The 15,572-nt window shown below is 46.7% G+C and overlaps 1 long non-coding RNA gene across 1 annotated transcript; it reads right to left on the reverse strand.

Annotated features, from left to right (window-relative positions):
• Positions 1–11,037: 11,037 nt before the first annotated feature.
• On the reverse strand, positions 11,038–12,443 carry LOC123751124 (uncharacterized). The gene is made up of 2 exons (XR_011228132.1): positions 12,284–12,443; positions 11,038–11,875 (listed from the first exon to the last, which is right to left on the reverse strand). It is a non-coding gene; the product is annotated as an uncharacterized lncRNA (long non-coding RNA).
• Positions 12,444–15,572: the final 3,129 nt, after the last annotated feature.

The raw sequence follows: 15,572 nt of genomic DNA on the forward strand, positions 1-15,572 counted from the left end.
GGCAAACACCAGCAAATTGTGACACATTTACTGGACAAAGCACATACACGATACATACACACATATAATAATAATGAATCCTATACTCTATAATATCACAATCAGGTTGCACTCCAACACCATCAGAACTCTATTATCAGCTTATCAAGTGGTATCCTATCTCCTGGTTCACCACCTGATACTATCAACCTCCTCAAGTTGATCAAGCCTACATACACTGTTGCACCATCAGCAAGATAACATATATATAGAAAATCAGCATTTGAATGCAATAACATATACCAGTATAAATGTTCATTGATACTTCAGTATAAAAAACTCCTTGACATAAGAATGCCAACAGTCACTCACCTCTCACTGCGTCTTGCACGCTAATGACAACCAAACACTATCAACTCCCTATAAGTAATCCACCAGAACTTCCCCTTCCACCTCTGGAAGTTCACTACCCTAATATCCTTAGGTTCTTCCGGGCTTCACTACCAGGATCCTCTGCAGCTCCTCCAGGCTGCTATCATGAAGTTTCCTTGAGCAACTACGGTGCTTCACCCTTCTGCTAGGGTCCTCCACAGCTCTCTTGGCTGCTACACCATGAAGTTTCCCCGAGCAACTATGGTGCTTCTCCACCTCTACAGAAGTACGGGACACTCCTCTTCACTGCTGCTTCTCCTCACAGCTCGAGGTCCTCTGCTCCACTACCTTGGAGTCTCATCAGCTACTTCATCTGCTGGCTTCGAAGTTCTCAGCAACTTCTTCCCCAAAGAACAAACCTGCAACCCATCGACACTCCAATAAAATGTTCCCCTTTAACACATAATCAAAAATAGCCACACAATATGCTTGCCTCAAACCTCTATCTGTTCTCTACATACAGTGAGAGTGGACTCCCCCGTTTTGGGCGGGTCCATACTCCACCTCGCCTGGCGGCGGTCCTCACTCGCTGGGAGGGTCTTCCTCCGTCAAGAGCCAGGCTCCCTCAGTCGTCCGCCAGCGCTCAGAGGGGGCGGACGTCGCTCCGTGCTCCTCCCTCTTCACTCTCCTATTTCAGGCTTTCTGCCTTATTAAAACATGTCTAACTTATAAATAAACATTGCTACCGTCGCTGGGCACACGACCAACTACAAGTGGTCACTATGAACTGGCGTATATCGTGCTTACCACAGATTAACTGATCGAGGGCGCTTTTCCTCTGACGGCGTCTGGTCAGGGCGCTCCACACAGCCCACGAAAATGCCTCTGAGTAGCTTATTAAACTCTCCTCGCCGTCCAAGACTTGACACCACAACGTTCTCAGCTCAATTCCACAGCTGGCACGTCTGCACACTTCTCTTCTCTTAGAGATATATCACCAGGGGTTCCCTTCTGGCGGGAGCTCAAACGGAGCGCGGCTTCCCCCTGCGATGTCTGGCACTCAAGTGAGGTCAAGGTCCTCCGGAAGCGAGCCTCACGCCTCCAGCAAAATGTCCACATCTCCTCGCCAGTCATTTATCTGTTTTCTTCTTCATTGCCCATGATCTCAAACTGTTATACATATCCAAGCAACTATTTTACATATGCGTTATCACCTCAATATTCGCTAGACCTTCTAATCAGGTCAGGCTTGACGAATAACTCTCAAGGAGGGAGACTCGTTTCTCCTGTAGGCTGAGATCATAACAACGAGCAGCCCTGTTGGGACTAGGTGTGGGCCTAGTAGAGGCGTATGCTGTAAGTACTGACTTACCCACTATCGCTGTCGCTCTAAATTATCAGACCCCTGTATTCCAGATTCCCGTCTCCCTGAAGGACTACCAGACCGGTACCAGAAATGCCGTCTGTGACCTAGCCATCATCGGTGCCACGACACAGGGAAGTGTCGAGTCGCCCCAGATCGTGTCTATACCAATCCTTACTCGGGACACGTGAGATTATGCTCTGCTTGACATCTCGGCGAAGGTGTGGGCAGGTTCATCAGGCAGGTCATTGCCTTACATCTTTGAGTTTCTTTTATGCCAGAGTCTCTCATTAGGACAGTTCTGTGGACAAGACATCCTCGTCACTCCAGTTCATCGTTTATGTGAGTCCATTTGGAGTAGTACCCATGCACTAATTTGGTTTGTTTTTTCTTTTATAGAAACCCAAACCAAATTCTTTTTGGTGGGGAGGTGTTACGGACCCAAGTCCAGCGTCCGGGCACGGAGCAGTGACGACAACGCCATCTGTGGGTCGGCTCCCGAAACGCCCTCCAAATGGACGAAGCCATCTAGTGAGAACGGGATATACCGGCCACAAGGGCTGGATTCCCGTGTTTACCAGCTCATAACATAGCCGCTGCTTATCTCTGGTGAGGTGGCGCTTAGACAGCAACGCCATCAATGGAGTGGATAGGTGGACGTTTGTGTCTAAGCCTGTAAGTGAGGTGCCCTAGAGTGGCCCAGTACTAATGACGTGTCTGATTACAGAGTCGACCTGGGACTGCTGTATTGGACGATGGATGAGTCTACCCAAGGCAGCCATAGTCTCTCCACGAGTTTGCTCTGAGGAAGCTGTGAGTCACCCTCGGACGGGCACTGTTGAGTGTGTTAGCCTGCCTGTGACGTGGCAGTACCAGGATTCGTCTTATCTGGGGGCTGGCTGGTGGGAGAGACTGGCCACTGTGGTGCGGAGAGAGGAAAGTGATCTGCGGAATCACACGAGGCTCATGCCTAGGGCTCGCAACCCTAGTATCGGTCGTGGAGTGGCCTACACAGCGGAGCTGATTGGAACCTGCCAGCTACAGGCTGGATTTGTGGTTGAAGGCCTCCATGACGGTACACCCAGTGGGACTGTGATTTGGCTGGCCTGTGGCCGGGGTAGATTCGCCGAGAGAATCAGAGGATTCATTGTAGGCCACAAGGAAGAGAACCAAGGCTACTCATCGTGAGCACCGTGGAGCATCCTGTGTCTTCAGAGGAAGACTAATCTGTATATAATAAGTGTTGTTATAGCAACCCCGCGTGTGACTGTGATATATTTATGGTGGTGGTAGCAATATAAATACAAAAGCAGTGCATTTGTATCCCTTTCCCTTTAATTTACTTGCGTTACGGAACACACCCCTTAGAAAGCCACTACTAACTTGGGGCCGGATACCCAAACTCTAATAACATCAGAGAAGAACCCAGTTGCGACCCAATAGGGCCGTAACATCCTTCCTCCTCGCCCTCCTCCTCCTTCCTCCTCGCTCTCCTCCTCCTTCCTCCTCGCCCTCCTCCTCCTTCCTTCTCGCCCTCCTCCTCCTCCTTCCTCCTCGCCTTCCTCCTCCTTGCTCTCCTCCTCCTCCTTCCTCCTCACTCTCCACTTCCCCCTCACTCTCCTCCTCCTCCTTCCCCCTCCTCATTCCTCCTCGACCTCCTCCTTTCGCCTCGATCTCATCCTCTTACCTGGAATTCTTCCTCCTTCCTCCTCGCTCTCCTCCTCCTCCTTCCTCCTCCTTCCTTCTCGCTCTCCTCCCTCCTCCTCATCCTTCCACCTCACTCTCCTCCTTTTTCCTCCTCCTTCCTCCTCGCCCTCCTCCTTCCTCCTCGCCCTCCTCTTCCTTCCTCCTCACCCTCCTCCTTCCTCCTTGCCCTCCTCCTTCCTCCTCGCTCTCGTCCTTCTTCCTTCTCGCCCTCCTCCTTCTTCCTTCTCACCCTCCTCCTTAATCCTGTTCTGCCTCCTCCCTCCTCCTCGCACTTCTCTTCCTCCTTCTTCCGCGTTCTTTTCCTCCTTCCTCCTCGTCTTCCTCCCTCCTCGGCCTACTCCTTCCCATTCGCCCTCCTCCTCCCCCTTCCTCCTTGCTCTCCTCCTCCATCCTCCTCGCCCTCCTCCTTCCTTCTCACACCTCCTCCTTACTTCTGCTCTGCCTCCTCCCTCTCCCTCCTCGCATTTCTCTTCCTCCTTCCGCGTTCTTTTCCTCCTTCCTCCTCGTCTTCCTCCTTCCTCCTTGGCCTACTCCTTCCTATTCGCCCTCCTCCTCCCCCTTCCTCCTTGCTCTCCTCCTCCTTCCTCCTCACCCTCCTCCTCCTTCCTTCTCGTCCTTCTCCCTCCTCCTCCCTCCTTCTCCTCCTCCTCGCCCTCCTCGTCCTCCCTTCTCGCCCTCCTCCTTCGTCCTCGCCTTTCTCCTCCTTCTTCCTCGCTCTCCTCCTCCTCCTTCCTCCTCAACCTCCTCCTCCATCCTTCTTGCCCTCCTCTCTCCTCCTCCCTCCTTCCTCCTCCTCCTTCCTCCTCGCGAACTCCTCCTTCTTCCTCAGTCTCCTCCTCCTCCTTCGTCCTCACCCTCCTCCTCCTTCCTTCTTGCCCTCCTCTCTCCTCCTCGCCCTCCTCCCTCCTTCCTGCTCCTCCTCCTTCCTCCTCGCGAACTCCTCCTTCCTCCTCGCTCTCCTCCTCCTCCTTCCTCTTCACCCCTCCTCCTCCTTCCTTCTTGCCCTCTTTCTTCCTCCACCTCCTTCCTCCTCTTCCTTCCTCCTCGACCTATTTTTCTATCCTTCTCGCCCTCCTCCTCGCTCTCCTTCTTCTTCCTCGCCCTCTTCCTCCTTCCTCGCCTCCTCCTCCTTCCTCCTCGCCTTCCTCCTCCTTCCTCCTCGACCTCCTTTATTCTCGTCGACCTCACCCTTTTACCTGGAATTCTTCCTCCTTCCTCGCTCTCTTTCTCCTCGCCCTCCTCGACCTCCTATTCCTTCCTTTTCGCCCTTCTCCTCGCTCTCCTCCTTCTTCCTGACCCTCTTCCTCCTTCCTCCTCGTTCTCCTCCTCGCTCTCCTCCTCTTTCCTCCTTCCTCCTCGCTCGCCTCCTCCTTCTTCCTCTTCGCCCTCCCACTCCTCCTTTCTCCTCGTCCTCCTCCTCCTACCTCCTTGTTCTCCTCCTCCTTCCTCGTCGCCCTCCTGCTCCTCGCTCTCCTCTTTGCCCTCCTTCCTCGACCTCCTACTCCTTCCTTCTCGCCCACTTCCTTCCTCCTCGCCCTCCTCACTCCCCCTCTTTCCTCCTCGCTCCCCTCCTCCTTCCACCTCGTCTTCCCCCTTCCTCCTCGCCCTCCTCCTTCCTCCTCGCTTTCTTCCTTCGTCCTCGCCTTACTCCTCCTCGTTCCTCCTCCTTCCTCTTCGACCTCCTCCTTTCTCCTCGACCTCACCCTCTTACCTGGAATTCTTCTTCCTTCCTCCTCGCTCTCCTTCTCTTCCTCCTTATTTTTCCTCGCCCTCTTCCTTCTTCCTCCTCGCTCTCCTTCTCTTTCCTCCTTCCTCCTCGCTCGCCTCCTCCTCTTCCCTTTCGCCCTCCTCCTCCTTACTCCTCTTCCGCCTCCAACTCCTCCTCCTCCTCCTTCCATTTCGTCCTCCTCCTTCCTCCTCGCTCACCCCCTCCTTCCTCCTCGGCCTCCTCCCCCCTTTCTCCTCCTCCATCCTCGGTCTCCTCCTTCCTCCTCGCCCTCCTCCTTACTCCTCACCCGCCTCCTCCTCTCTCTCCCTCTTCTCCCTACTCTTCCTCCTTCTTCCTCGCCCTCCTCCTTCCTCTTCGCCCTCCTCCACCTCCTTCCTACTCGCCCTCCTCCTTCCTCCTCGCCCTACTCCTCCTTCCTCCCTCTTCGCCCTCCTCCTCCTTCCTCCTCGCACTCCTCCTCCTCCTTCCTCCTCGCACTCCTCCTCCTTCCTCCTCGCCCTCCTCCTTCCTCTTCGCCCTCCTCCTTCTTCTTCCTCCTCGCCTTCCTTCCTCCTCGCCCTCCTTCCTCCTCGCCCTACTCCTCCTTCCTCCTCGCTCTCCTCATCCTCAACGTCCTCTTTAACTTTCTCCTCTACCTTATCCTCCTTCCTTCTCTGCCTTGACCTCCTCCTCCTCCTTCCTACTCGACTTCATCCTCTTACCTGGAATTCTTTCTCCCTCCTCCTCGACCTCTTCCTAAAAAAATGAATAAAAATGATGAATTAACCTTTATCATGATCTTGTTTCTTTTTACTAAATGTTGAAATATACTTTTATATTTCTACATTTATGAAAATAACAGCAATAAAAATCTACGATTATGAAACATTTAAGGTTGCTACAAGGTTTCAATTTTTTTTAGCAAACATTTCTTGCAATACGTTTTAGAAACTTAATTACATCCACACAAAATTACGCATCTAATGCGTGAAAACAAACGTTGCCCCTACTTTCCAACACTTTCCAGATACGTTGTGGCAACCTAAAATTGTTTCCTGGGATCGACGTTGGATTAACGTTGATTCAAAATCAACTTTATCGATATTAATAATCTACGGACAACCAAACCCAAATTTCATACTTCACTGGAGTCGTTGTAATTTGCACTAGACGGTGGTCCTTCATTAAGAGTACCGTGGTGAGAGGGAGTAATTTCATCATTAAAGGATAAGTCTTGCAACCTTTAATTATAAATTGAACCTTTAATTGACAATATTTAATTGAAATTCTATGAGAAACTTGGTGTCTATGGTGTCTAGTAATGTGACTGCGGCACAACACTCAGGCTGGGCGGCGCCACACTCAGGCTAAACGGCGCCACACTCAGGCTGGGCGACGCCACACTCAGGCTCGGCGACGCCACACTCAGGCTCGGCGACGCCACACACAGGCTGGGCGACGCCACACACAGGCTGGATGGCGCCACACTCAGGCTGCGAGACGCCACACTCAGGCTGGGCGACGCCACACTCAGGCTGGGCGGCGCCACACTCAGGCTGGGCGGCGCTACACTCAGGCTGGGGGGCGCTACACTCAGGCTGGGCGGCGCCACACTCAGGCTGGGCGGCGCCACACTCAGGCTGGGCGGCGCTACACTCAGGCTGGGGGGCGCTACACTCAAGCAGGGCGGCGCCACACTCAGGCTGGGCGGCGCTACACTCAGGCTGGGCGGCGCCACACTCAGGCAGGGCGGCGCCACACTCAGGCTGGGCGGCGCTACACTCAGGCTGGGGGGCGCTACACTCAAGCAGGGCGGCGCCACACTCAGGCTGGGCGGCGCTACACTCAGGCTGGGCGGCGCCACACTCAGGCAGGGCGGCGCCACACTCAGGCTGGGCGGCGCCACACTCAGGCTGGGCGGTGCCACACTCAGGCTGGGCGACCCCACACTCAGGCTGGGCGGCGCCACACTCAGGCTAGGGGGCGCCACACTCAGCCTGGGCGGCGCTACACTCAGGCAGGGCGGCGCTGCACTCAGGCTTGGCGGCGCCACACTCAGGCTGGGCGGCGCTACACTCAGGCTGGGCGGCGCTACGCTTAGGCTGGGCGGCGCCACACTCAGGCTGGGCGGCGCTACACTCAGGCTGGGCGGCGCCACACTCAGGCTGGGCGGCGCTACACTCAGGCTGGGCGGCGCCACACTCAGGCTGGGCGGCGCCACACTCAGGCTGGGCGGCGCTACACTCAGGCTGGGCGGCAGTAGTGAATAAGGAGACAGATTGAGGTAAAAAAAATTTCAGAAACGGTTGGGCACTTCCATGCCGACTTGACCCTGTCGGGCCAGATCGTCCATCCCTCTTGTTTTAGGTGGTTAGGTTAGGGCACAGTCAGCGCGCTCCTGGCTGGCTGGCGGTGGTTGGGTGGTGGTCCCCCCTGGGGTCCCGGGGGGACCACCACCCATGGTGTACCTGAGGAACTGGTGCCCTATCCTAACCTGTTTTTTTTTACTTTTTGTCGCCTTGCTTTAAGATGAGTCTATTGCCTCAAGAAGGGGGTCTCTACTTATGAGAGGTACCGAGGATGAATGTTCAATAGTTGGAAACCAAAAAATACACTGGTGAAAGGCATATAAACGTTTTTGGAGTATTTTAATGGCATGAGCAAAAATGCACGATTTGTCCCGGGGGTGTTACGAGAGTACTACGGTATCAATTTGGGGGCCCTTACTTTTGAATGGATCAGAGGGTAAATGTTCAATAGATTCAAACCAAGAAACGCAGTTGAAAGCGAATATAGAAGTTTTTGGAGTACTTTAATGAGGCTATGGCTGAATAGTATAGGGAGTCCTTGGGCACAGCTCCATTTTCTGTAATGGTCAGAGGTGGATAACCCCAGTGGAGGTCAAGCATACAAGGGGGGGTCAAGATTCCTTACAAAGACCATTTTGGATATATAGGTGTTGTAAGCCTTATCTTGAATTTGCATGATACTGTGGGGTACATTGACATGAAGGGCGAGTCATAGAACAGGATCTGCATGTGAGATGGGTCATATAGGGGTTTTAAAGAAGTTAAGATAGCTTTAAAGAGTCCTGTGTGCTTGATAGTGGGGAAATGTTCAGTCAATAATTCTCGTGTTTTGAATCTGAATGAGGGGTCCTAGTTTGCGTTCTAGTCGTAAAATGAGTTCCTTAGTATATTTGCTATGGAAAATGAGCTTTCAGTACTCGATATATTTTGAAATGAGGTCAAGAAAGACATGTTTATGTGCGAGAAGAGTCAGGTTGGAAACTGTTTATTCCAGTCATCCACCCTCGGCATTGCTCCGTTTTCTGTAGCTAAAGTAAAGATTCCATTTTCTGTGGTATTCAGTTGAATACTGGTGAAAAAGGCATACTTGCATTTGTATGGTTCTAACCTATTTATAGATATATTTTTCGGGCCTCAAATTAGATTTTAATATGAAAAATAGCATCAAATGTATGTCTATCTTTTGTAATAAACGTTACAAGCATTAACAATACCTGTGATATTTCATAGCATACAAAAAGAAGTTTAAATAGTGGGGCCTCAGCCATATTGTGTTGGGGTTTGACACTTCTAACATTACTTTGACACTCGTAAATATACTATAAAGGAAAGTAGTTGAGTGGTTTAAGCAATTTAATACGTATTAGGGTATTCTGTATTAAATTTCATTTATTAACATAATAGTTTTCAGCTATTGTGGTGGGGGCCCAATAACTTCATATAGCGCAACGACTGGTGCTAAGTCCCCCCTAAACTTAAAACAGTTGCACAATCTTACTTAAACACATTGCTAAACTCTTATACACAAACAAAAACTCAATTTTTAACTTACACAAATAAACCCAGGGCTTTCACATTCGCGCAAATACTTAGTCCCCCCTAAACTTAAAACAGTTGCACAATCTTACTTAAACACATTGCTAAACTCTTATACACAAACAAAAACTCAATTTTTAACTTACACAAATAAACCCAGGGCTTTCACATTCGCGCAAATACTTAGTCCCCCCTAAACTTAAAACAGTTGCACAATCTTACTTAAACACATTGCTAAACTCTTATACACAAACAAAAACTCAATTTTTAACTTACACAAATAAACCCAGGGCTTTCACATTCGCGCAAATACTTAGTCCCCCCTAAACTTAAAACAGTTGCAAAATCTTACTTAAACACATTGCTAAACTCTTATACACAAACAAAAACTCAATTTTTAACTTACACAAATAAACCCAGGGCTTTCACATTCGCGCAAAATACTTAGTCCCCCCTAAACTTAAAACAGTTGCACAATCTTACTTAAACACATTGCTAAACTCTTATACACAAACAAAAACTAAATTTTTAACTTACACAAATAAACCCAGGGCTTTCACATTCGCGCAAAATACTTAGTCCCCCCTAAACTTGAACACTCACTATCTTACGGTGCTTTAATTTCCAAAGCCTTCCAAACCTGCACTGGGTCCTGCCCAGCAGACTGCGGCTGGATGGGAAATTACAATTGAGCCAAAAACAGTTGGTCAGGGCGAGATACGGCCTCATTTTTAGAGACATTTACTATAGCAAAAGCTTGAACGTCGAGAACTGAATGCGGGCCTACACGAGAGTTGTTCTTGGCACTCAAATGTTTAGAGATTAAAATACATAGAATCTGCAAGAGCCCACCCAAGTCGCTCACGCGGGCAATAGACATGTTTTTCGCCCAAGTGTATTTATTTAAAACAAAAATACATCAGATAGAAAGAGTTTCGCATTGCTATTATATTTACCTTATAAAGCCTCTTTATAAAAATGATATGCCACTGCGTATTATGATTGTTTGATAATAAATATTGCATAAATACTTACACGATTTCATGAACAAAAAAAAACTTTTATTGAGCCATGGTTGGAAGGCTTTATCATTACCGTAATTACAAACTTTTAAAACTAACTAAAAATATATGTCTCAGAGGAAGATTTATTCTTCAGGATATATATTATTTATTAATTAAGAGTTTCATTCTGTATAAAAAATGAAAGTTGCCAATATTTTCAAAGCTCTGGCCACTAATTTTTTATAAAGGTTTTCCAAGGGAGTAAATCTTGCTTCCTCTTTTTCTCCCAAATGTTTCCTCATTTGCACAGGAGCAGAGCAACCTTCGTGCGGGCCCTGGTTCAGTTCCCCAACGTCCGAGCTAATGGACATTACAAATTTCACTAAATGATGCAGTATCTTAGCTGTCTCTCTAATTATAAAGGTGTTAATCTTTTTTATAACCTTTGAGTGCTAGTTCTCAAAAGGTTCTTTACCTCAGAAAGAGAGAGAGAGAGAGAGAGATTCTATTTTTGTCCATATTCGAGCGGAATGTTGAACAACCTTCGTGCGGGTCCTGGTTCAGTTCCCCAACGTCCGAGATATTGGACATTACAAATTTCACTAAATGATTCATTATCTTAGCAGCCTCTCTAATTATAAAGTTGTTAATCTTTTTTATAACCTTTGAGTGCTAGTTCTCAAAAGGTTCTTTACCTCAGAAAGAGAGAGAGAGAGAGATTCTATTTTTGTCCATATTCGAGCGGAATGTTGAGCAACCTTCGTGCAGGACCCGGTTCAGTTCCCCCAACGTCCGAGCTATTGCACATAGCAAATTTCTCTAAATGAGGCAGTATCTCGCCCCCACCCCCCGGATCAATGATTTTAGGGCAGTAAATAAGCAATTGCAATCTAATCCCGCCCCCCCCCAAAAAAAAATACTGTTCATGAAAATGTGAGCTTATTTATACTAATTTATGAATATAAAAAAACAACTCGACATTTGTACAATTTTTATTTACATAAATTAGTCTCTATGCCTTTTTTGTCTTCTTAGGAAATAATCGGTCGAAGGACATGCGAAATGGTGCGTCTGCAAATGGGGCAGTTTCTCATAGATACAAGACAATTACTGCATGTTACCATATGTCTGCAGGGCAGCAGTACGACACTCAACGCATTGTTAAAGCACACCTTACACAAAATATCAGCAGCCCAAGACGTTGGCGTAGATGTGTTCATCACAGTTTCAACATGGGATGTCGCATCAAAGTCTGTGGCCTCTTCGCCAGTTTCAACATCCATTTCATTAGCGACTATAGTCGTCTCTTCCGCCTCTGTTTCAACAGGAGAAGGCAAAGCCCGCAAACCAAGATTAGTGCTCATGAACCCGCTCATTGATCCAACAACGTCGACATCCATTTCATTAGCTGTGGCGACTGTTTCCATGTCAGAGGGCGCGGATTGCCATTCCAGATTCGCAGGCTCTACCCTACCTTCCACATCCTCATGATGAATTCCCCTTAAACCCATTTCGGCTTTAGTGCTCTCTTGCATATACCACAACATTAATTCTATACATCTGGCCTCTGTAACAAACGGAAATAAATCTTTGGTGCTTTTGAGATATAGCCTTAAGGCAGGTCTCACACAGACATCAGGAAATCCAAAATGTTCAATTAATGCTGGGAAAAAACCCAAACCTTCCATCAGACCAGTTAAAAGATGTTCATCTATGGGTTTTATAGTTCGACGCTGCGAAGATTCTCTAGCATTCTTAATGAACTGTGCATCCTTTTTAATGTTGACAAAGGTGCACTCAGGATACCATTGCGCGTGCAGTGTCCAAGGGTCGTCAGCGGGTTCCCAATTACGAAAACCATTCCCACAGAAAAAGCAGCGCATGTGGTCACTTAGGCCTGTAAATTTAAGAAAAAAAATATTCCCATTCATTATTATTATTATAGCTCACATCCGGCAATGTTGTAATACAAAAACACACACACGCGCGCACACACACACACACACACTTCCCGGGACCAAAGAGCCAGAGCTCCACCCCCGCAAGCACAATTGGGGGAGTAAACACACTTTTTTTTCAGATATATACAAGAGTTGTTACATTCTTGTACGACCTAGCATTTCGGGCAGGTCCCTAGAATACAATCCCCACCTCGAAGAATCGTTTTTTACAACCAAGTACCCATTTTACTGTTGAGTTAAACAGAGGCTACAGTTAAGGATTTGCGCCCAGTAAATCCTCCCCGGCCAGGAGGATACACACGCACACACTAAAAATAACAAAAACTCCAACAATATTTGTTTACCACAGAAGAAAAATCCTGATTCTGCCAATTCGTGAGATGTTTGCTCGACACAACCAGTCCAGCTGAGGTCGAATGTTTCCAAACGCTGTTTGTATGTTCCCAAGCCTGGATATCTAGGTTTAGCATATGGAATTACCCCCAGAACCTGCAAATCATCTCCAGTCATTTTAGTTTCTTCCTCGCGGGGTGGGGTCTCTAAAAAAACAAAGATGCTCCATCACATATATGCATAAGACACAGGTTCCAAGTCAATTCTTTCAAAAACAAAAAAAAATAAAGACAAATTATTTGAAAAGACTTACTGCGTTTATACTTATTTTTTTTTTTTTGTCCTCCCTCCACATCGCCAATACTAATTATTCACAGATAAACTAGTAAATTATATTTATACAATATACTCACGATCAGATGTTGCTATATTCTTTGGTTCGAATAGGGGTGAAAAGAAATCCAGCCCATATTCGAATGCCAGTTTGGTGATTTCCAAAGGAACGTTATTGTCCTTTTCGCCTCTTATGAAGGAACAATTTGGCGACACTTTCGCATGCCTACTACGGGGCGTATCGCCCTCAATCCAAGCATGCACAACTTTACAACAAAAGGCGCAGGAACAATGATCCGCAACTCTCAGATAATAAAATCCCTCATTCACCAGGTCTTGGGGGTTTAGCCACTCGACAGGCCAATTTATAAAGGTGTCTAAACGCATTTGGGCACATTTAAGACTGTCCCTGGAGTAAAACGTTTTAGTACGGGAAGGTTCCATTGTGTACTGGTGCGACACTGGCGAATGGAGGCAAGATCCTAGGCTATATATTGCCCGTCCTTTCCCTCCCCGAAATAAGTGTCAAAGATCGCTACATATGTGCTAGTTTCTTTTGTTTTTTTTGGTTTGGCAATTCTAGCCACCGCTACTCTTTTTTTTTATGGCATAATTATGAGGAAACAGGGAAAGGAAAAAATGACTCGCAAATGTGCTAAATCATGTTGCATAATGCAGTGAATTAAAAAAAAAAAGATGGCAGTTGGTAGTCTAGGAAAGGTGACCAAGTACTTATTTTTTGTGATAATTATCGAGAAATGTCATTAACTACATAAGGTATCCCTAATGTCAATAAGTTATCACAAACCTTCCAATAATGATGTGGTCTCCATGACTTTATATATATTTCATTAAGGGAATATGGTCTGACTACGGTTTTTTCATGGGGGGGGGGGGGGGGAACATTAAAAAAAAAAATTGTAACATGTCGCACTGTGTTTGACCTTTACTGCTTCTTAAAAAAAAAGGTTGCCAGTGTTTGGGTATTAAGCTGACGTATATTGATATTTTATGGCAAGATATTTTGAGATACATATTGCGCTATTTGAGGTGTTTTTTTTTTATGCTAATTAAGTCAGTGAAAAAAAAATGTTCCTATGGGCTTCTTGTTGGTCGAGGCCCTTATAATAATAATATAAATATTTGCTCAGTACGTGGTAACTTTTACACGCACTAGCAGGGATGGAGATATAAGGGCGCAAAGCCCCCACGACGAATATTCGCAGGGTCGACACAGGGCGGTTGACTAGGCTTCAAGTTATGCTGTTTTACCGCACCTTATTGGATTAATCACCCAGTTTACCAACGGTCCAGCGACGCCATCTTCTTACAAAAAGCCCAGGCACGAAGCATGGAGTTTGGATGAGCATTTTTATGACGGCCTGAAAAATGATACCGAATACCAAAGATGGCGTTGGTTTGACAAAGCTCTGCGAAAAGCCATTGAACATATTCTTCAGAGAAGCCGAAGAGGACAAGTGGGAAGGATTATTTTCCCATATGGGTTGGGCAAGGCTTGCGGGCAGTATCTCACAAGTGGCGAACGCAACATATGGGAGACTAAATATTTCCCTGTGATGTGCAAATTAGCTCAGAAACTGCAAGAACGTGGTATAGACACTTTAATGATATGTCCTGTAAATAATGACACGCCAACTCGCTCTCCAACCCATGGCATCTTTAGACACAAGATTCCACGTATGGCCATTCCACCTGTTTCTACGAATGATAAAGACTCTGTTTCTACTGTCGGACCTGCCGCTGACGTGAGAGAAGACGGGTCAGCTGTCGTGGAAGATACCACGAGCGTTGCTGTGGAAGATGATCCATCTACCGGCGCCATGTCTGTTACTGTAGGAGATGAAGTGCTCACTATTGTGGAAGACGACGACAATGAAAGACAAAGAGAAAATGGAAATGGAATATAATGAAGATGAGATTAGAAAAGCTGTAGAATCTATATTGTAATATTTCATACAAATTAAACCACAAAAAAAGAAATGTTAACCTGTATTTTTATTTACTTTTCCTAATTTCTCTACACACACACACACACACATTTATTTATTTATTGTTTCCTAATTTCTCTGTACAAAAAGAAAAACTATGAATTACATATTATAAAAGCCTCTAACAACTCTATGTGACAAGGTGTATATAAGACGAAGGTTATGTTAAAAAATCTTTTTAATCGCTTCGAGATGTGTTCCAACTACATGCGAGCCAAATTACGGAGACTCAAAGATTCTATTATTGAAGTGGATTTCCCCAACGATGATATATTTAAACCCGGGGACTGTATTGTCTATGATCTTCCTGCCCTACACCAGTTTTCTAATGGTTACTCCCAACAGCTGTGGGAAAAATATCCTTATGGGGTGGTTGAAAAGAAAATATGTCCTGAAACGCTTTGTGCTGTAGTTACGGATCGTGACACTCCAGGAAATATAATCCTCTCCCCGCCACCAGAATCTAATGTGCAGCCTTATCTCTTAGCCCTCATATGTCAATATAGTGTAGGTGCGTCTATTGAAAATAATGACATTAACCAATTTCATATTAAGCACAGTAAAGATATTGATTTAGTAGCGGGATTGCGGAGAGATACAACTATCAACAGACGATGGTGTTTTAAAAAGGCCGTGAGTCGCATTATGAGCGAAGCCAAGAGTAATAATTCTATCAAACGGATAGTTATGCCATTTGGTATAGGCTGCAATTCTGGGGTGGGTTGGTCTAGAGCGGGTGAAGAAGAAGAATGGCTGGCATCTTACTACCCTACACTGGCTCATTTGGCCCATGTAATGAAAAAATGCAAAAAAGAATTTGTGCTGGTGCGTCCTAAACAAGATGGGGCAGGGAAAGGTCAAGTACCGCCACAAGTAGTGAAAAGACCATCGAGTAAAAGGAGGAACCTTAGATCTTATTACACTAACGACGAATAATAAAAAAGTGCTTGTTTTTTTT

The sequence above is a fragment of the Procambarus clarkii genome, chromosome 11 (genome assembly GCF_040958095.1).
Source record: "Procambarus clarkii isolate CNS0578487 chromosome 11, FALCON_Pclarkii_2.0, whole genome shotgun sequence".
Classification (NCBI taxonomy): Eukaryota; Metazoa; Arthropoda; class Malacostraca; order Decapoda; family Cambaridae; genus Procambarus; species Procambarus clarkii.